The sequence below is a fragment of the Salvelinus fontinalis genome, unplaced genomic scaffold (assembly GCF_029448725.1).
Source record: "Salvelinus fontinalis isolate EN_2023a unplaced genomic scaffold, ASM2944872v1 scaffold_1699, whole genome shotgun sequence".
Taxonomy (NCBI): Eukaryota; Metazoa; Chordata; class Actinopteri; order Salmoniformes; family Salmonidae; genus Salvelinus; species Salvelinus fontinalis.
Genome location: NW_026601908.1, coordinates 6,338 through 29,924, shown reverse-complemented (window position 1 = coordinate 29,924; position 23,587 = coordinate 6,338). Strand labels below are relative to the sequence as shown.

The window sequence follows — 23,587 nt, the reverse complement described above, 5'->3', positions numbered from 1 at the left end:
ACAGCAGATGACCTCTATATGGGACTGGGAACAACAGCAGATGACCTCTATATGGGACTGGGAACAACAGCAGATGACCTCTATATGGGACTGGGAACAACAGCAGATGACCTCTATATGGGACTGGGAACAACAGCAGATGACCTCTATATGGGACTGGGAACAACAGCAGATGACCTCTGTATGGGACTGGGAACAACAGCAGATGACCTCTATATGGGACTGGGAACAACAGCAGATGACCTCTATATGGGACTGGGAACAACAGCAGATGACCTCTGTATGGGACTGGGAACAACAGCAGATGACCTCTATATGGGACTGGGAACAACAGCAGATGACCTCTATAAGGGACTGGGAACAACAGCAGATGACCTCTGTATGGGACTGGGAACAACAGCAGATGACCTCTATATGGGACTGGGAACAACAGCAGATGACCTCTGTATGGGACTGGGAACAACAGCAGATGACCTCTATATGGGACTGGGAACAACAGCAGATGACCTCTATATGGGACTGGGAACAACAGCAGATGACCTCTATAAGGGACTGGGAACAACAGCAGATGACCTCTGTATGGGACTGGGAACAACAGCAGATGACCTCTGTATGGGACTGGGAACAACAGCAGATGACCTCTGTATGGGACTGGGAACAACAGCAGATGACCTCTATATGGGACTGGGAACAACAGCAGATGACCTCTGTATGGGACTGGGAACAACAGCAGATGACCTCTGTATGGGACTGGGTACAACAGCAGATGACCTCTGTATGGGACTGGGAACAACAGCAGATGACCTCTGTATGGGACTGGGTACAACAGCAGATGACCTCTGTATGGGACTGGGTTCAACAGCAGATGACCTCTATATGGGACTGGGAACAACAGCAGATGACCTCTATAAGGGACTGGGAACAACAGCAGATGACCTCTGTATGGGACTGGGAACAACAGCAGATGACCTCTGTATGGGACTGGGAACAACAGCAGATGACCTCTGTATGGGACTGGGAACAACAGCAGATGACCTCTATATGGGACTGGGAACAACAGCAGATGACCTCTATATGGGACTGGGAACAACAGCAGATGACCTCTATATGGGACTGGGAACAACAGCAGATGACCTCTATATGGGACTGGGAACAACAGCAGATGACCTCTGTATGGGACTGGGAACAACAGCAGATGACCTCTGTATGGGACTGGGAACAACAGCAGATGACCTCTGTATGGGACTGGGTACAACAGCAGATGACCTCTGTATGGGACTGGGTACAACAGCAGATGACCTCTGTATGGGACTGGGAACAACAGCAGATGACCTCTGTATGGGACTGGGAACAACAGCAGATGACCTCTGTATGGGACTGGGTACAACAGCAGATGACCTCTGTATGGGACTGGGAACAACAGCAGATGACCTCTGTATGGGACTGGGTACAACAGCAGATGACCTCTGTATGGGACTGGGTTCAACAGCAGATGACCTCTATATGGGACTGGGAACAACAGCAGATGACCTCTATAAGGGACTGGGAACAACAGCAGATGACCTCTGTATGGGACTGGGAACAACAGCAGATGACCTCTGTATGGGACTGGGAACAACAGCAGATGACCTCTGTATGGGACTGGGAACAACAGCAGATGACCTCTATATGGGACTGGGAACAACAGCAGATGACCTCTATATGGGACTGGGAACAACAGCAGATGACCTCTATATGGGACTGGGAACAACAGCAGATGACCTCTGTATGGGACTGGGAACAACAGCAGATGACCTCTGTATGGGACTGGGAACAACAGCAGATGACCTCTGTATGGGACTGGGAACAGCAGCACTGTTACGGGCTCTTCACACTACTGACCAGAACTGGACCGAGACCAACCAAGCTGTACTGAGCTGGCCTGGTCATGAACACACCACATTTGATGGCACCATGCTGAAAAGGACAATGTGCTCAGAGCCAGCAGTTTGGGTCGGTACGATAGTGTTAAAAAGGTCTTTGTCACTGGTCCACACTGCTTCATGGTGTACAGAAAACTGTACAGCACAGATACTCACACCATGCCACAGATACTCACACCATGCCACAGATACTCACACCATGCCACAGATACTCACACCATGCCACAGATACTCACACCATGCCACAGATACTCACACCGTGCCACAGATACTCACACCATGCCACAGATACTCACACCATGCCACAGATACTCACACCATGCCACAGATACTCACACCATGCCACAGATACTCACACCGTGCCACAGATACTCACACCGTGCCACATATACTCACACCATGCCACAGATACTCACACCATGCCACAGATACTCACACCAACAAGTCTGTTTTCAACAAGTAGTGGTGATGTAACATGTAATAAAGTGCTTTATGCAGACTTAAAGTGACAGTTCACCGCCAAAATATAACTTTGTGAGATGTTATTTTGACAAACGAGGAAGTGAGTCAAATACTCAAAGTGCAAACTGAGGCACGCGACAGGGGTGTCACATATTACCCATTAGGATTCCCTTCATACGCTGTGTCAAAGATACACAGCTGCAGGGTGAGGCTTCCCCTAGCCCCAAACCAGTACAGAATATAACCACACACACACACACACACACACCTTGGAGACTGAACTGATCACACTCTTATCAATATAAAAACGTTTACTGATTGTCTAAATAAAACCCAGCAGGAAAATGTCAACATGTACTGAGAGAAACAGCTTGATCAACAGCCTATATAGCACTGAAGCCTTGGTGACAGGTTCATATGGTATTGGTGGTGGGCATCGTTCTACCATTACTGCAGATCTAATTACCAACTGAGGTTTGTTTCGATGCCTGGGTTGTTTCTGCAGGTTTTGATGGCGGCTACTGACAGTCGATGGACCCGCGCACGAGGTGAAACAGGGAATGACGCAGGACTGTGTGTGGAGGGCTCTCCCTCCAATCAGCGTTGAGTCCAGGTGCGTCAACAGTCTGGGAAAAGAAAGATGAGTAGGTGAATACAAAACAGGTTTCCCAATGCAATTCACGGTCAACACTCCAATCTTATCCTCTTCTGTCAAACATCAATGCCTCCCATTTTCTAAATTGCATCACCTTTCAACAGAGTATCTGGTAAATCTCTGGTTTCTACCAACCTGCAATCACCTTAGCACTAGATCAAATGACCCCCCTTGGAATCTTAACATTAAGTTCTAATGGGCATTCTGCAGGTCCGGTTTAAATCTAAAGTGTGGGTTCTTGTAGATCACACACAGATTCTTGCTTTGTGACCACGACCTGTTAATGTTCTCATGTCAAGGCTTGGGACAACAGCTGGAGGTTCTGCCTGATCCAACACCTCCCCAAAGCCTAGTGGTTTAGGAGACAGCCTACTGCTGTAACATCCTTACCGTCTGCTAGTAGAGGACGTCTAAAACATTTACATGATTTTGTATGGAGACATACTTCTTTTTATGATTCATGGGAGACGCAATGTCACTGTTAGTTCCACTATTTTGTCAAGAGACCCCTGGGGAAAAAAGGGGTGTTTACGTGTTATTGTTGGGAGCTGTCGGAGCTCCCCACAAGGGCTGAGCTGCAGCAATGGACCTTGGCCTGGGTGCCCCACTCTGTTAGCTTCAGCAGGTTGGGGCTGCGGCCCCTCTTCCTCGGGGGCGAGGGTCCCGCTGGCGTCCGGTCTTGCTGTCCGGAGTGAGAGGACGAGTCTGGAACCACAAGGGCCCCAGTTAGAGATCCTGCAGGTTGAGATGCACCATGCAACACACTTTATCCCCTAGGCTCTCTGCTGGGTTAGGTGGCTAGAATGCAGTATGCAATACACTCAGCCAGGTTAGTTACAGTGTAGTGGGCTGGGTTCAGATATGAAATGACTGCAGGTCAGTTACAGTGTAGTGGGCTGGGTTCAGATATGAAATGACTGCAGGTCAGTTACAGTGTAGTGGGCTGGGTTCAGATATGAAATGACTGCAGGTCAGTTACAGTTTAGTGGGCTGGGTTCAGATATGAAATGACTGCAGGTTAGTTACAGTTTAGTGGGCTGGGTTCAGATATGAAATGACTGCAGGTCAGTTACAGTTTAGTGGCCTGTGTTCAGATATGAAATGACTGCAGGTTAGTTACAGTTTAGTGGCCTGTGTTCAGATATGAAATGACTGCAGGTCAGTTACAGTTTAGTGGGCTGGGTTCAGATATGAAATGACTGCAGGTTAGTTACAGTTTAGTGGGCTGGGTTCAGATATGAAATGACTGCAGGTTAGTTACAGTTTAGTGGGCTGGGTTCAGATATGAAATGACTGCAGATCAGTTACAGTGTAGTGGGCTGGGTTCAGATATGAAATGACTGCAGGTCAGTTACAGTTTAGTGGGCTGGGTTCAGATATGAAATGACTGCAGGTTAGTTACAGTTTAGTGGCCTGTGTTCAGATATGAAATGACTGCAGGTCAGTTACAGTTTAGTGGCCTGTGTTCAGATATGAAATGACTGCAGGTTAGTTACAGTTTAGTGGGCTGGGTTCAGATATGAAATGACTGCAGGTCAGTTACAGTTTAGTGGGCTGGGTTCAGATATGAAATGACTGCAGGTTAGTTACAGTTTAGTGGGCTGGGTTCAGATATGAAATGACTGCAGGTCAGTTACAGTTTAGTGGGCTGGGTTCAGATATGAAATGACTGCAGGTTAGTTACAGTTTAGTGGGCTGTGTTCAGATATGAAATGACTGCAGGTCAGTTACAGTTTAGTGGCCTGTGTTCAGATATGAAATGACTGCAGGTTAGTTACAGTTTAGTGGGCTGGGTTCAGGTATGAAATGACTGCAGGTCAGTTACAGTTTAGTGGGCTGGGTTCAGATATGAAATGACTGCAGGTTAGTTACAGTTTAGTGGGCTGGGTTCAGATATGAAATGACTGCAGGTTAGTTACAGTTTAGTGGGCTGGGTTCAGATATGAAATGACTGCAGGTTAGTTACAGTTTAGTGGGCTGGGTTCAGATATGAAATGACTGCAGGTTAGTTACAGTTTAGTGGGCTGGGTTCAGATATGAAATGACTGCAGGTTAGTTACAGTTTAGTGGGCCGGGTTTCAGATATGAAATGACTGCAGGTCAGTTACAGTTTAGTGGCCTGTGTTCAGATATGAAATGACTGCAGGTCAGTTACAGTTTAGTGGGCTGGGTTCAGGTATGAAATGACTGCAGGTCAGTTACAGTTTAGTGGGCTGGGTTCAGATATGAAATGACTGCAGGTTAGTTACAGTTTAGTGGGCTGGGTTCAGATATGAAATGACTGCAGGTTAGTTACAGTTTAGTGGGCTGGGTTCAGATATGAAATGACTGCAGGTTAGTTACAGTTTAGTGGGCTGGGTTCAGATATGAAATGACTGCAGGTTAGTTACAGTTTAGTGGGCTGGGTTCAGATATGAAATGACTGCAGGTTAGTTACAGTTTAGTGGGCTGGGTTCAGATATGAAATGACTGCAGGTTAGTTACAGTTTAGTGGGCTGGGTTCAGATATGAAATGACTGCAGGTCAGTTACAGTTTAGTGGGCTGGGTTCAGATATGAAATGACTGCAGGTCAGTTACAGTTTAGTGGGCTGGGTTCAGATATGAAATGACTGCAGGTTAGTTACAGTTTAGTGGGCTGGGTTCAGATATGAAATGACTGCAGGTCAGTTACAGTTTAGTGGGCTGGGTTCAGATATGAAATGACTGCAGGTCAGTTACAGTTTAGTGGGCTGTGTTCAGATATGAAATGACTGCAGGTCAGTTACAGTTTAGTGGGCTGGGTTCAGATATGAAATGACTGCAGGTTAGTTACAGTTTAGTGGGCTGGGTTCAGATATGAAATGACTGCAGGTTAGTTACAGTTTAGTGGGCTGGGTTCAGTTATGAAATGACTGCAGGTCAGTTACAGTTTAGTGGGCTGGGTTCAGATATGAAATGACTGCAGGTTAGTTACAGTTTAGTGGGCTGGGTTCAGGTATGAAATGACTGCAGGTCAGTTACAGTTTAGTGGGCTGGGTTCAGATATGAAATGACTGCAGGTTAGTTACAGTTTAGTGGGCTGGGTTCAGATATGAAATGACTGCAGGTTAGTTACAGTTTAGTGGGCTGGGTTCAGATATGAAATGACTGCAGGTCAGTTAGTTTAGTGGGCTGGGTTCAGATATGAAATGACTGCAGGTCAGTTAGTTTAGTGGGCTGGGTTCAGATATGAAATGACTGCAGGTCAGTTACAGTTTAGTGGGCTGGGTTCAGATATGAAATGACTGCAAGTTAGTTACAGTTTAGTGGGCTGGGTTCAGATATGAAATGACTGCAGGTTAGTTACAGTGTAGTGGGCTGGGTTCAGATATGAAATGACTGCAGTTTAGTTACAGTTTAGTGGGCTGGGTTCAGATATGAAATGACTGCAGGTTAGTTACAGTTTAGTGGGCTGTGTTCAGATATGAAATGACTGCAGGTCAGTTACAGTTTAGTGGCCTGTGTTCAGATATGAAATGACTGCAGGTCAGTTACAGTTTAGTGGGCTGGGTTCAGGTATGAAATGACTGCAGGTCAGTTACAGTTTAGTGGGCTGGGTTCAGATATGAAATGACTGCAGGTTAGTTACAGTTTAGTGGGCTGGGTTCAGATATGAAATGACTGCAGGTTAGTTACAGTTTAGTGGGCTGGGTTCAGATATGAAATGACTGCAGGTTAGTTACAGTTTAGTGGGCTGGGTTCAGATATGAAATGACTGCAGGTTAGTTACAGTTTAGTGGGCTGGGTTCAGATATGAAATGACTGCAGGTTAGTTACAGTTTAGTGGGCTGGGTTCAGATATGAAATGACTGCAGGTTAGTTACAGTTTAGTGGGCTGGGTTCAGATATGAAATGACTGCAGGTCAGTTACAGTTTAGTGGGCTGGGTTCAGATATGAAATGACTGCAGGTCAGTTACAGTTTAGTGGGCTGGGTTCAGATATGAAATGACTGCAGGTTAGTTACAGTTTAGTGGGCTGGGTTCAGATATGAAATGACTGCAGGTCAGTTACAGTTTAGTGGGCTGGGTTCAGATATGAAATGACTGCAGGTCAGTTACAGTTTAGTGGGCTGGGTTCAGATATGAAATGACTGCAGGTCAGTTACAGTTTAGTGGGCTGGGTTCAGATATGAAATGACTGCAGGTTAGTTACAGTTTAGTGGGCTGGGTTCAGATATGAAATGACTGCAGGTTAGTTACAGTTTAGTGGGCTGGGTTCAGTTATGAAATGACTGCAGGTCAGTTACAGTTTAGTGGGCTGGGTTCAGATATGAAATGACTGCAGGTTAGTTACAGTTTAGTGGGCTGGGTTCAGGTTTGAAATGACTGCAGGTCAGTTACAGTTTAGTGGGCTGGGTTCAGATATGAAATGACTGCAGGTTAGTTACAGTTTAGTGGGCTGGGTTCAGATATGAAATGACTGCAGGTTAGTTACAGTTTAGTGGGCTGGGTTCAGATATGAAATGACTGCAGGTCAGTTAGTTTAGTGGGCTGGGTTCAGATATGAAATGACTGCAGGTCAGTTAGTTTAGTGGGCTGGGTTCAGATATGAAATGACTGCAGGTCAGTTACAGTTTAGTGGGCTGGGTTCAGATATGAAATGACTGCAAGTTAGTTACAGTTTAGTGGGCTGGGTTCAGATATGAAATGACTGCAGGTTAGTTACAGTGTAGTGGGCTGGGTTCAGATATGAAATGACTGCAGTTTAGTTACAGTTTAGTGGGCTGGGTTCAGATATGAAATGACTGCAGGTCAGTTACAGTGTAGTGGGCTGGGTTCAGATATGAAATGACTGCAGGTCAGTTACAGTTTAGTGGGCTGGGTTCAGATATGAAATGACTGCAGGTTAGTTACAGTTTAGTGGGCTGGGTTCAGATATGAAATGACTGCAGGTCAGTTACAGTGTAGTGGGCTGGGTTCAGATATGAAATGACTGCAGGTTAGTTACAGTTTAGTGGGCTGGGTTCAGATATGAAATGACTGCAGGTCAGTTACAGTTTAGTGGGCTGGGTTCAGATATGAAATGACTGCAGGTTAGTTACAGTTTAGTGGGCTGATAAAATTCAAACCGGACCGTGGGAGGTTTGATTAAAAAAATTGAATAATCATTGGGGTCCTGATTAGCGCAGCGGTCTAAGGCACTGCATCACAGTGCTACCAGCGTAACTACAGAGCCGGCAGCGACCGGGAGAGCGTCTTCAGCGTTAGGGGAGGGTTTGGCCAGCCAGGATGTCATTGTCCCATCGTGCTCTAGCGACTCCTGTGGCGGGCTGGGCGTATGCTCGCTGACACCGTTGCTAGTTGGATGGCTTTCCTCTGACACATTGGTGCTCCTGGCATCCGGGTTAAGCGGGCAGTGTGTCAAGAAGCAGTCTGGCTTGGCAGGGTCTTGTTTCCCGGAGGATACATGACTCTCGATCTTCGCCTCTCCTGAGTCTGTAGGGATTTGTAGAGATGGGACAAGACTAACTACCAATTGGATATCACAAAATTGGGGAGAAAAGGGGTAGAATTTGTTTTATTCGAGGCCACTCTTGAAAGTCTAAAATGCGATATAAAGTATAGAGAAATTATAATGGGCCTTGATATTGCAATGGGCCTTGATATTTTCTCGCAAATTGATTTGGACAAACAAATCTGTGCGGCCCTCCGTTGGATTTATAAATCCCGATGTGGTCCTTGACGCAACAAAATGTTTGCCTACCCGGTCTAAGCAAAGCAGAGATGTTACACAGAACAGCCAGCAGGTGACATCACATACATCCCAAAGCTTTTACACTCACTTCACAATCACAACCCACTTTCAAAGCTCACATTTTAGAAGAGGTCATTATATAAATAATTACATCAAATTGTTTAATAATTCTAATAACGGTTATCCAGGTCTTCTACATTGCGTGTAACGTTTGAGCATCGGGGATACAGCAGTTCAAGCCCAGACACTAATAATCAAATCAGACATCTTAGTCACTGGTCAGGTTCCAGTCTGACTACAATGCAGACTGGATAGGTATTTAACATATCAGCTAACCACATCATATGATATAACAATCTGGTGCCCCGACTACACAGTCGGTGACGTTGCACACAACCATTGGTTGATGCAATGCACTGCCTGGGCATGTAGTCGGACAGGAAGTAGTCGAACAGTGTTTGTAGCGACACGACGATGTCACATGATGACATCACAGGACGGCGAGACTAAACATGATCAGGTGACTTACCGTTGACGTTGCCGTGAGCTGTCAGTCATTACTGTCGACTCCACTTCCTCCTGGATTGTGGAGACAGAGCCAAGTAAACCTGAGAGAGAGAAGGGTACATTAACATAACCAACTCACAAATAGAAACTGCACAAATATACAAGAAAGGGGTAATGTCCAGTCCCTCCTAAAACCTGGCCTACAGTGTTCCTGGCGTCTGGCACCTTGGCTACCTTACAACCCTCACCCCTATCTGTGACTGAGTGTGTGAGTGTGACTGAGTGTGTGAACTCACTGAGACCCTTGTAGCTGGACAGCGTGTTGTAGACCTGCTTCATCATATGTTGAGGCAGCTCCTCTGTGCATGGTTGAGCATGGGTCTGGGGTAGTCCATCCCCACCACACAGTTAGTGGCCTTCTGCACCGAGTCGGGGGCGTCCACGGCTCGTGGATGTACCGGTTAGGGTAGTCCATCCCCACCACACAGTTAGTGGCGTTCTGCACCAAGTCGGGGGCCGTCCACGGCTCGTGGATGTACCGGTTAGGGTAGTCCTTCAGCTTGGGTATATTCCTCCTGAAATGACATCATACACAACATGGGCAATTCTACCCATCATCATCATTGGTGCAGCTTTGACCCTGTTAACACAGCCACAAGAGGGGATGATGGGAAATAATGTTACTGACAGATTTACTTCTAGAATTGATCCTTGGTAATAATATAAACAATGTTACTTCTAGAATAGATCCTTGGTAATAATATAAACAATGTTACTGACAGAGTTACTTCTAGAATAGATCCTTGGTAATAATATAAACAATGTTACTTCTAGAATAGATCCTTGGTAATAATATAAAACATGGCTGAATCAGAGAAGCGTGACTGAGTCTTGACGCGCACACACACACACACACACACACACACACACACACACACACACACACACACACACACACACACACACACACACATTGATGTTGGATGTTGCATGAGGGCTAAGGCTGACTGTTACGCTACCAGCCATGTAATTACATGACGTTACACAACCAAAAACTAGCTCAAGGGGAGAGCAATGCAACACAGAGCAATTCATATCACCGCCTGTCAGTCGACCGATGGAAAAACATCGAGCCGTCAAAAAGTTTCCCAACCAGGTGAATCTGACTGACGTCCTGGCAGCTCTGCTCGGGTGTTCAACGAGAGATCGGTCTCCATTGTGATATGAATCTGTCAAGTACACTACTGTAGAGGGGCCTGTGGGGATTGGACAGCCTGTGTGTGCGCTCTGTGTGTACCTAATGTAGTCTCCGCTGGGGTCAGTCCTCCGGCCGAAGCCTACAGGACAGTAGCAGTGGAAGAACTGCTGGAAGAAGGAGCTGCAGGAGAGCCACATCCAGCTGCCTGCGTTCACACTCCAGTCTGCATCCAGGAGCAGCTCCTCAAACACCTGCAATACATCACATATAGAAATATAACACTATTCAACCAGTCACCTGGTTGTCCAGAAGGGATACAGCTTTTGTCAAAATTGACTCTTCCTTGCTGGTAAGGAGAATTAGGTTAAGGTTAGGAGAATTAGGTTGAGGTTAGGAGAATTAGGTTAAGGTTAGGAAAAAGGGTAAGGGTTAGCTAAAATGCAAAACATTTCAACTTTTGACATCAATTTGACAAAAGCTGTATCCCATCTAGACACGACCCAGTCACCTAGGCCTAAACCAATGCTCAAACACAAAAAGCGCACACACACAGACACACCCCTCCTCAACACTTGTAACAAATAGAGATACATTATTAAAGTTAGAGTACTTAACTGAAACAATAACAAAGCGGTCACCACGCCTCTTTTTTGTAAAAAAATTATCGAAAATGAGAACTATTTTGTATTGGACAAATTCAGGTAGGTCCCTCCCCGTTTGGTTCCTACTGAAGATACCCCAGTAATGAGCAGATAGAGAGAGATAGACCCTCATCTGAGAGTCTGGTTAGATGGTGAAAACTAACCCTCCTCTGGGAGTCTTTGGGTGTGCAGGTCTTTGCTGCAGCCCTGCTCTAACACACAGCTAAACATCATCATCAGATTACTACAGATTTCTACCTTGTCAGCTCAGGGATTCGATCTTGCAACCTTTCGGTTACAAGTCCAACGCTCTAACCACTAGGCTACCAGTCCGATGTGTGGTGGACCAACCTTCACATGTGACTAGCCATGATGGGAAATGAGCTATCGCTCTGTGTGTCTTCAAAAACATACTGTAGGTTGATCATAAGGAAAAGTACTTGAAGAAGCATCCACACTAACTTCATCTTCAGTGTTTGTGATAGAGGTGGCCAGGGAGCCTTGGCCGGCTGGTCACTATGCCAGGCCTGGATACACCCAGATCAGTTGACTCACCTTTTTGTCCATATGATTGTTCAGTCTCTCCAGTGCCTCAGTCTCCCCGCCCCTCCATGCAGCAGGACCCAAACCGTGATTCTTAAAACCTGCCCGATAATTGATTTTTTTGTCAAATTAATTCCATTAAAAATCAAACTGATTTATCATCACTAGCAGACGATGAGGAGACATACCAACAAACACACACGCACACGTCGCTCACCTAGTTCATTGAGGGAGGGCACTCCGTAACACTCATCGTGATTGGCCGCGATACCTGTCTGGCAGCAGTCCATCTGTTGTCGGGGGACAGTGGGGAGGGGCTTCTTGGGCAGCTCCAGCCGCTGGACGATGGCCTGGAAGCGCTTGAAGGTCAGCGGGGGCATGTCGTTGTTCATCTCAATGATCCTAGAACAGAGAAACCACAGGTGTTCACTAACCAGGTCGTATTCATGAGTTACTGTACCGAATGGAAGAAAATGGACTGAAACAGGGAGGGACTACCTGAACTTTTCATTGCAGAAGTTTTGCTACAGTGTGCTACAATGAATATTAATGGGAGGTACTGCTTCATTGCTCTGAGCTGCCGATATAATTTTTTCAAAGCAAAGCCCTCGTCTGAATTAGATTTTTTACGATCCGTTTTTGCCTCTAAGATTTTTAACAAAAGGCCACATCCTGGATTCATAAGGAGGGGGACAGACCAGAGTCTGTTCCCATAAGGAGGGGGACAGACCAGAGTCTGTTCCCGTAAGGAGGGGCCAGACCAGAGTCTGTTCCCGTAAGGAGGGGGACAGACCAGAGTCTGTTCCCATAAGGAGGGGGACAGACCAGAGTCTGTTCCCGTAAGGAGGGGGACAGACCAGAGTCTGTTCCCGTAAGGAGGGGGACAGACCAGAGTCTGTTCCCGTAAGGAGGGGGACAGACCAGAGTCTGTTCCAGTAAGGAGGGGGACAGACCAGACTCTGTTCCCGTAAGGAGGGGGACAGACCAGAGTCTGTTCCAGTAAGGAGGGGGACAGACCAGACTCTGTTCCCGTAAGGAGGGGGACAGACCAGAGTCTGTTCCCGTAAGGAGGGGGACAGACAGGGAGTCTGTTCCAGTAAGGATGGGGACAGACCAGAGTCTGTTCCAGTCTTCCCCAAAATGTACAGTACCAGTCAAAAGTTTGGACACCTACTCATTCCAGGGTTCTTCTTTATTTTTACTATTTTCTACATTGTAGAATAATAGTGAATACATCAAACTATGTATTCATGTAGTACCCAAAAAAGTGTTAAACAAATCTAAATATATTTTAGATTCTTCAAAAGTAGCCACCCTTTGCGTTGATGACAGCTTTTCCAACAGTCTTGAAGGAGTTCCCACAAGGAGTTCCCACACTTGTTGGCTGCTTTTCCTTCACTCTGCCGTCCAACTCATCCCAAACCATCTCAATTGGGTTCATGTCGGGTGATTGTGGAGGCCAGGTCATCTGATGCAGCACTCCATCACTCTCCTTCTTGGTAAAATAGCCCTTACACAGCCTGGAGTTGGGTTGGGTTATTGTCCTGTTGAAAAACAAATGATAGTCCCACTAAGCGCAAACCAGATGGGATGGCGTACTGCTGCAGAATGCTGTGGTAGCCATACTGGTTAAGAGTGTCATGAATTCTAAATAAATCACCAACAGTGTCACCAGCAAAGCACCCCCACACCATCACACCTCCTCCTCCATGCTTCGCGGTGGGAGCCACACATGCGGAGATCATCCGGTCACCTACTCTGTGTCTCACAAAGACACGGCGAATGGAACCAAATAGTCTTGAAATTTTCCAGATTGACTGACCTTCATGTCTTAAAGTAATGGACTGTCGTTTCTCTTTGCTTATTTGAACTGTTCTTGCCATAATATGGAATTGGTCTTTTACCAAATAGGGACATCTTCTATATACCAACCCTACCGTGTCACAACACAACAGATAGGCTCACACACATTAAAGGAGGAAAGAAATTCCACAAATTAACTTTTAACAAGGCACACCTGTTAATTGAAATGCATTCCAGGTGACTACCTGGTTGAGCTGGTTGAGAGGATTCCAAGAGTGTGCAAAGCTGTCATCAAGGCAAAGGGTGGCTACTTGGAAGAATCTCATATCAAAAATATATTTTGATTTGTTTAACACTTTTTTGGTTACTACATGATTCCATGTGTTATTTCATAGTTTGGATGTCTACACAATTATTCTACAATGTAGAAAATAGTAAAAATAAAGAAAAACCCTGGAATGAGTAGGTGTGCCCATACTTTTGACTGGTACTGTAGATAAACAGTAATTTTAAGAGTATTTCCTGGCATCTGGCATCTCAGCCCCTGCCACGTCTTCATTCCTTTACAGAGCCACAATGGCAGCCAAGGGTTATAATGAAACCCAGAGGGAACCTTTTGTAAACAGACAGTCCTGTTCTGAGGACAGGAAGTTTGGGGGAGGGAATCAAGCGTGCACACAGACACACACAGGAGAGGGAAACGTTTTGAATCAATTTGTTGTTTACCTCAGTACAACAGATGCAGCATGTGCTGTGCCAGCGTGTAATCACAGTTAATACCAAAGTCTGCATCACTGAAGGTCACAGTTTTTTAATTAGCCCAGCGGCACGGCTGCAGTAGCAGACTAGCATTTACAAGTCAACATAATTCAGGACATTCAGATTACTAATAGCTGTGCCTGTGACATCTAAAAAGCTTACCAAGGAAATGTAATCCTGGTAATCTATTGTAGGTGTTTTGGGGGGACTCGGATGGCTTGTAGGCTTTCTGCAAGGTACGTGATGAATGACTGATGTTCTGGGACTAGAACAGGAAAAAATACTTTTGAAAAACGACAGTTTGAGCAGTGTGTATTTATGAGAGCCTTTGCATGGTCAATCAGATGTCTTCAATGGCTGTGCAGCATTTACTGTGACACGGCCTCTGCAGAAGTCAGGACATTCATACTTCTTGGGCATCGCTGAGCAGCACAGAGCTGTTGTGAAGGATGTTGTCAAGGAAGTGAGTTTGTTTATAGAGGACCTCCCGCCCTCACCTCCCGTCAACCAATCATGTCACTGCGGAGCTATACGGAGCCCTCTACATTGTTACAACATTTGGGAGGTGCAAGGCATGTGGTATGGAACTAGATTGGGCCTTTGCATGCCTCCGGAGGCTCCACCATGGCATGTGGTATGGAACTAGATTGGGCCTTTGCATGCCTCCGGAGGCTCCACCATGGCATGTGGTATGGAACTAGATTGGGCCTTTGCATGCCTCCGGAGGCTCCACCATGGCATGTGGTATGGAACTAGATTGGGCCTTTGCATGCCTCCGGAGGCTCCACCATGGCATGTGGTATGGAACTAGATTGGGCCTTTGCATGCCTCCGGAGGCTCCACCATGGCATGTGGTATGGAACTAGATTGGGCCTTTGCATGCCTCCGGAGGCTCCACCATGGCATGTGGTATGGAACTAGATTGGGCCTTTGCATGCCTCCGGAGGCTCCACCATGGCATGTGGTATGGAACTAGATTGGGCCTTTGCATGCCTCCGGAGGCTCCACCATGGCATGTGGTATGGAACTAGATTGGGCCTTTGCATGCCTCCGGAGGCTCCACCATGGCATGTGGTATGGAACTAGATTGGGCCTTTGCATGCCTCCGGAGGCTCCACCATGGCATGTGGTATGGAACTAGATTGGGCCTTTGCATGCCTCCGGAGGCTCCACCATGGCATGTGGTATGGAACTAGATTGGGCCTTTGCATGCCTCCGGAGGCTCCACCATGGCATGTGGTATGGAACTAGATTGGGCCTTTGCATGCCTCCGGAGGCTCCACCATGGCATGTGGTATGGAACTAGATTGGGCCTTTGCATGCCTCCGGAGGCTCCACCATGGCATGTGGTATGGAACTAGATTGGGCCTTTGCATGCCTCCGGAGGCTCCACCATGGCATGTGGTATGGAACTAGATTGGGCCTTTGCATGCCTCCGGAGGCTCCACCATGGCATGTGGTATGGAACTAGATTGGGCCTTTGCATGCCTCCGGAGGCTCCACCATGGCATGTGGTATGGAACTAGATTGGGCCTTTGCATGCCTCCGGAGGCTCCACCATGGCATGTGGTATGGAACTAGATTGGGCCTTTGCATGCCTCCGGAGGCTCCACCATGGCATGTGGTATGGAACTAGATTGGGCCTTTGCATGCCTCCGGAGGCTCCACCATGGCATGTGGTATGGAACTAGATTGGGCCTTTGCATGCCTCCGGAGGCTCCACCATGGCATGTGGTATGGAACTAGATTGGGCCTTTGCATGCCTCCGGAGGCTCCACCATGGCATGTGGTATGGAACTAGATTGGGCCTTTGCATGCCTCCGGAGGCTCCACCATGGCATGTGGTATGGAACTAGATTGGGCCTTTGCATGCCTCCGGAGGCTCCACCATGGCATGTGGTATGGAACTAGATTGGGCCTTTGCATGCCTCCGGAGGCTCCACCATGGCATGTGGTATGGAACTAGATTGGGCCTTTGCATGCCTCCGGAGGCTCCACCATTGCGTCTAACGATCCATAGTACGGCGCCTCTGATCACATTTTCAGATCGAGCATAAATTGGCTCTTAAGAAGTCCAAACCTTGTCGTTTATAACGGTTATAGACTGTGTTTAATATAATGGAGGAGGATCAACCTTTACTGCCTCAGCCCTTATACAACAGTATCAGTAATGCAGGCTGGCTTCTACCCCTCCCTTCTCCATTATATTAAACACAGTCTATAACTGTTATAAATGAGAAGCTTTGGAGTTCTTAAGAGCCAATTTATGCTCGACCTGAAGAGAGAGAGAGCGAAAGACTCAAATGCAGAGAATGAGAAAGAGAGAGCAATGGAATTCATCAGATATACAGAGCAGAGAAAACCTCAGACTAAACCAATCTTTTTCAGCAGTCCTATTGCAGTAAGAAAAACTGACTGAAAGATATTGGGCTATAGATAGATAGAGCAGGAACACTGTGCACCGCTCTATCAGGACAGAGCCGCCTTGTCTGGCGCTAGGCAGGCACATGCTGTCCACCATGGCTGACTGCTGCAGAGCTCCCCTCAGCACATGTTGTGTAGTGTGACAGTGTCATCATCTCTCACAACCAGTAAGGGGAGATTATCAGGCTGGGTATGAGACTGTGTAATTGACAGTGTGTGTGGGCTTGTTCTGGACCAACAGGGGAAGACAAAGACGTCATGCGAGGGTTGACTTTGTTGTTGCAGTGGGCAGGGTCTCCCTTCACGTCAACAAGAGAAGTACAACTTCTCCTCTCCCTACATCTTCTCTCATCTAGCCTTTCCCATTAGGACTGGGAATTGCCATGGATCTCACGATATTATCATGATACTATCATGATATTTAAGTGCTGTTATGATATGTATTGCTATTCTCACAATTCTATATGTATTGTGATTCGAATACTACGCTTTTATGTTCCAAACATATTGCTCACTATATGTCTGCTGCAGAGAGACTAGAGAGAGCACGATAAAACAAAATTGTCTTACCAATTAAGATGGAAAACAAGCGGTAGGATAAAAAATACCAGAGTTTTGGCACAGGTACAGCTGACTAGCGCTAGCTAATGCTACCTACAGCAGCAAAGAAAACATTTTTTTATATATTCAGCACCAGTCAAAAGTTTGGACTCACCTACTCATTCCAGGTTTTTTCTTTATTGTTTTTACATTACAGAATAATAGTGGACATCAAAACTATGAAATAACACATATGGAATCATGTAGTAACATTTTTTATTTTTTAACAAATCCGAATATATTTTATATTTCAGATTCTTCAAAGTAGCCACCCTTTGCCTTGATGACAGCTTGGCACACTCTTGGCTTTCTCTCAGCCATGCAAGGGTGGCTACTTTGAAGAATCTGAAATCTACAATATATATTGATTTGTTTAAAAAAAAAGAAGATTACTACATGATTCCATATGTGTTATTTCATAGTTTTGATTTCTTCACTATTATTCTGCAATGTAGAAAATAGTATTTTTTTTTTAAATAAAGAAAAACCCTGGAATGAGTAGGTGTGTCCAAACTGTTGACTAGTACTGTAAGTAGCATTAGCACTAGTTACATTTTAGCTAGTTGCTTTAAAATGTATTATATTAAAACAAATCCTCCACATACAACACCCCATAATGAAAGTGAAAACAAATTACTAGACATTTTTGCAAATTTATAAAAATGTAAATACAGAAATACCTTATTGACATAAGTACTCAGACCCTTTGCAATGAGACTCAAAATAGAGCCAGGTGCATTCTGTTTCCATTGATCATCCTTGGAGATGTGTCTACAACTTGATTGGAGTTCACCTGTGGTAAATTCAATTGATTGGAAATGAATTGGAAAGGCACATACCTGTCTATACAAGGTCATACAGTTGACAGTGCATGTCAGAGCAAAAACCACACCATGAGGTCGAAGGAATTATCCGTAGAGCTCCAAGACAGGATTGTGTCGAGGTACAGATCTGAGAAAGGCTACCAAAACATGTCTGCAGCATTGAAGGTCCCCAAGAACACAGTAGCCTACATCACTCTTAAATGGAAGAAGTTTGGAACCACCAAGACTATTCCTAGAGCTGGCCGCCTGGCCCTACTGAGCAATAGGAGAAGGGCCTTCGTCAGGGAGGTGACCAAGAACCCGATGGTCACTCTGACAGAGCTCTAGAGTTCCTCTGTGGCGATAGGAAAACTTCCAGAAGGACAATCATCTATGCAGCACTCCACCAATCAAAGCCACATGACATCTGAATGCCCTTGAGTGGCCCAGCCAGAGCACGGACTTGAAGCCTATCTAACATCTCGAGAGACCTGAAAATAGCTGTGCAGCGATGCTCCCCATCCAACCTGACAGAGATTGAGAGGATCTGCAGAGAAGAATGGGAGAAACTCCCCGAATACAGGTCTGCCAAGCTTGTAGTATCATACCCAAGAAGACTCGAGGCTGTAATCGCTGCCAAAAGTGCTTCAACAAAGTATTGAGTAAAGGGTCTGAATACTTATGTAAATGTGATATTTCCATATCTAAAACCTGTTTTTGCTTTGTTATTATGGGGTATTGTCTGTAGATTGATGAGGGGAAAAACATATTTTATCTATTTTAGAATAAAGGCTGTAACACAACAAATTGTGGAAAAAGTCAAGGGGTCTGAATACTTTCCCAATAAACTGTAACTATCAATTTCTTCCCTATCAACATTTCCTATAGTACTCTTCCTCCTCGCTCTTCCTTCTCTCCACCAGACCCACTATCAGCCTGAATCTCCCCTCATCACCAGACCCACCAATACGGGTGTGCAAAGCTCTTATACACTTACCCAGAAAGACTCCAAAGGTGATTCTAACATGTATTGACTCAGGGGTATGAATACTTATGTAAATGCCCATGTCATATCGCCGACACCGGTTGGACTTGCTCTCATGTGGCAGTATGCATCTCTGAGAGAAACATGCCACTCCACTCAACCATTCAGACTGTTTTTTTTGAGTCACAATCCACTGGAGACACTGGAGGCAACAGAGATGTCAATACAAAAGACTTGCTTGCAGTTCAGACCTTGTCAGATTGTATTGCATCCATCTTTTCTCAGTAGAAGGAAACGCGATACCAGCAGATAGAGCTCCCAGGAAATGATGCAGTGAGGAGCACAGCTGTGTAAAACTGTCAAAGTCACTCAATTAGGCCAACTGTTACTTTTACAAACTCCCTCCCAAAGAAGTGAACAGAGTCAATCAGACATATTAAAGGGCATTTTTATCCCTGTAGTTCTCTGTTTTGGCTTGGATAAATGCTGAGGCGATATTCGTTAACTCTGTCCTGCATTTCAAAGTGCCAGACCAATAATTAATATTGATCTGTGTTTATAAACATCAACAACAAAATGGCAGACCTTGTTGGAGGCAGACACCACTACAGACAAACAGTCAACTAATATCAGAAGAGAGCAGCCCCTCCAGACAGCACGGGTGGATTAAGATGCTCCTAAACACTCATCTGAGGTCAGTCTAGCATTCCCCTCCAAATTGTTACAGTTAAGTTGCGGGGATGGTAAGCTGATCCTAGATCTGTGTCTAATGGGGAACTTCAACCCAGAGCTCTGCCACTAAGCTGGTGGTGCGGTGCTAAGTGGTGGCATGAGGAGATAAAATGAACTCTGACCTGGCCAGTTTGTAGAGTGTGTGGGAATTTGGGGTCTCCACGCCAAAGTCCTGCGCCATCTTCAGGATGTTGGTGTCGCGCTCCGTCCCAAAGGGCTCTGAGTCGTACTCGAAGGTCAGCCGGGTGACATTCCACTCCTGGAGGGGGAAAGTGGGGGTAATTTTGGTGGTGGGGTAGAGAGTGGTCTTAGATCAGGTGTTTTCTGTAATGACCTTAGTGATCACTGTTTACAGCCTGTGTTCGTAATGGCTGCTCAGTGAAACAACCTGTCCTGATTTGTCATAGACGCTTGCTAAAAAACTTTAATGAGCAAGCCTTCCTTCATGAACTGGCCTGTAAAATGGTATAGAATCAGCTTAATACCCTTTGTTGAAGATGCTTGGACCTTCTTTTTTGATATTTTCAGTGGTATTGATAACAGACACGCCCCCATAAAGAAAATGAGAGTTATAAACAGGTTCAGCCCCTGGTTCGACCGTGATCTTGCAGAGTTACTCCACCTCAAGAATTGAATTTGGCGAAAGGCTCGGCATACGCATACTCAAGCTGACTGGCTATCGTTCAGGCAAATTAGAAATAAGTGCATTCAAGCTATCCGGAAGGCCAAAGTTAGTTACTTTAAGGAGCAGTTCTCTCTCTGTCGGTCTAACCCCAAGAAGTTCTGGAAAACGGTTAAAGACCTGGAGAATAAACCCTCCTCACAGCTGCCCATGTCCCTGAATGTTGATGATGTGGTTGTTACTGACAAGAAGCACATGGCTGAGCTCTTTAATCACCACTTCATTAAGTCAGGATTCCTATTTGACTCAGCCATGCCTCCTTGCCCGTCCAACATTTCCTCATCTCCCACCCCTTCTAATGCGACTATCACCGATGCTTCTCCCTCTTTTTCCCCTACCCCGCTACAAACGTTCTCCCTGCAGGCAGTGACTGAGTCTGAGGTGCTAAATGAGCTCCTTAAACTTGACCCCCAAAAAACATCTGGGTCAGATGGTTTAGACCCTTTCTTCTTTAAGGTTGCTTTAAGGTTCCTCTATCATCGCCAAGCCTATCTCTCCTCTCTGGGGAGGTTCCCATTGCTTGGAAGGCAGCCACAGTTCATCCTTTATTTAAAGGGGGTTGATCAAGTTGATCCTAACTGTTATAGGCTTATTTCTATTTTGTCCTGTTTATCAAGTGTGTTGGGAAAACTTGTCAATAATCAACTGACTGGCTATCTTGATGTATATAGTATTCTCTCGGGTATGCAATCTGGTTTCCGCTCAGGTTATGGATTGTCACAGCAAACTTAAAGGTCCTCAATGATGTCACCATTGCCCTTGATTCTAAGCAATATTGTGCTGCTATTTTTATTGACTTGGCCAAAGCTTTTGATACGATAGACCATTCCATTCTTGTGGGCCGGCTAAGGAGTATTGGTGTCTCTGATGGGTCTTTGGCCTGGTTTGCTAACTACCTCTCTCAAAGAGTGCAGTGTATAAAGTCAGAAAATCTGCTGTCTCAGCCACTGCCTGTCAGCAAGGGAGTACCCCAAGGCTTAATCCTAGGCCCCACGCTCTTCTCAATTTACATCAACAACATAGCTCAGGCAGTAGGAAGCTCTCTCATCCATTTATATGCAGATGAGACAGTCTTATACTCAGCTGGCACCTCCCCGGATGTTGTGCTAAATGCTCTACAACAAAGCTTTCTTAGTGTCCAACAAGCTTTCTCTACCCTTAACCTTGTTCTGAACACCTCCAAAACAAATGTCATGTGGTTTGGTAAGAAGAATGCCCCTCTCCCCACAGGTGTGATTACTACCTCTGAGGGTTTAGAGCTTCAGGTAGTCACCCCATACAAGTACTTTCGGAGTATGGCTTGACGGTGCACTGTCCTTCTCTCAGCACATATCAATGCTGCAGGCTAAAGTTAAATCTATACTTTGTTTCCTCTATCGAATGCACTCCTCTTTCACCCCAGCTGCCAAACTAACCCTGATTCAGATGACCATCCTACCCATGCTAGTTTACGGAGACATATTTTATAGATCGGCAGGTAAGGGTGCTCTCGAGCGTCTAGACGTTCTTTACCATTCGGCCATCAGGTTTGCTAGAAACAGTAACTAAGGCTAGTAGTGACTGCTTTAACAGTCTGATGGCCTGGAGATAGAAGCTGTTAAACAGTCTCTCGGTCCCAGCTTTGATGTACCCGCACACAACTGTAATGAAGTGTAGTGTGTGTGTGTGTGTGTGTGTGTGTGTGTGTGTGTGTGTGTGTGTGTGTGTGTGTGTGTGTGTGTGTGTGTGTGTGTGTGTGTGTGTGTGTGTGTGTGTGTGTGTGTGTGTGTGTGTGTGTGTGTGTGTTTGTGCGCTCTGTACACAATCGAGGCACCCAGTTACTGCTCTTGCATAATTCATGCCCTTTCAAAAACAGGTCAATGACCGTACCGGAATATTTTATGCAAATATGCGTCTGAATAAAATGCTGAAAAACCCCCACCTAGACTAGGAGGAGCATCACCAACATTTATCCATTAACTATTGAGTCAGAACCCCGATCCTGACTACTGCAACAGTGGCGTCTGTCTGGGTGTTACCAGGTAACGGTTCACAGAAGGCACGCACAAACACAACTGCCTTGTAATTCAACTCCTTTGGACTGACATGGTTGTGTATCATATCAACACTAACGGTGTTGCCCAGGTGCACAGTGAGGGCAAGAAAGTGTACATGACTTACAGCAGGCAGCCTGTGCCCTTTATTTAGAGTTTAATACCATTGCATCTGGGTATCATAAGCAATCTGACATATTGAAGTGGTGTGTGAACTTCATTACCAAAGCAGTTAGAGAGGCTATAGATCAGCGAGCAAGTGCAGCGCTGCGAATGAGACAAAGGGCGATGTGGAGATCTGTGTATGTGTCTGAGTGCTTTTCAGCCTATCTACACATACCACATTTGTCATCCTAGCTGATTTGGTCATTCATTTGACATTTCCTCGCCTTGAAAAGTCTTGGAAAGACATCTGTGGGCTGGCCTCGTACTACGAATAGCCTCGAGTGTAGTTTCCGCAGGCTTGTGTCTAGGTCCTCCAAGGCTTCCAGGAGAAATCTGCATGAGAAGGGTAAGGTGACAGATGTGAACTTAACAGAAGTGTAGTTCTTATCAGTATGAGAGTTTGTTTCCTCCTTACCGACAGTCATTTTGATGTTATGTTCTTCTGTACAGTTAGAAAGTTAAGCAACATGTAGAAGAATGAACGAACATGACATGGGCTAACTCTGCTAACTCGTGTCTATTTTCAAAGTATAAAGCCATGAACATTATCAACTTCATAGTTAAGAACACTATAACAATATAGAAGAGAAGGAAACGTATTCTACATGAACCAGTATCACTCCCTACAAACACAACCTTCTGGAACAATCCTTGGATAGCTTTTCACAATTCACTGATAAATTGGTCCACATGGAAAACTAAAAGGCATAGAAAACATGACGTGGTAACAGGAAATACATGTATTTCCATCAGAGAATTACAAAGTCATTTTTAAGCAAGCTTGGGGCAAGCTTGGGGAAGCTTGGGGAGCAAGCTTGGGGAAATGTTGATTCGATCAGAGCAAGCTTGGGGAAATGTTGATTCGATCAGAGCAAGCTTGGGGAAATGTTGATTCGATCAGAGCAAGCTTGGGGAAATGTTGATTCGATCAGAGCAAGCTTGGGGAAATGTTGATTCGA

General features: G+C 45.7%; 1 pseudogene; it reads right to left on the bottom strand.

The window, feature by feature from the left end:
• Positions 1 to 3,574: 3,574 nt before the first annotated feature.
• Positions 3,575 to 22,961, bottom strand: LOC129849793 (cryptochrome-2-like; annotated as a pseudogene).
• Positions 22,962 to 23,587: the final 626 nt, after the last annotated feature.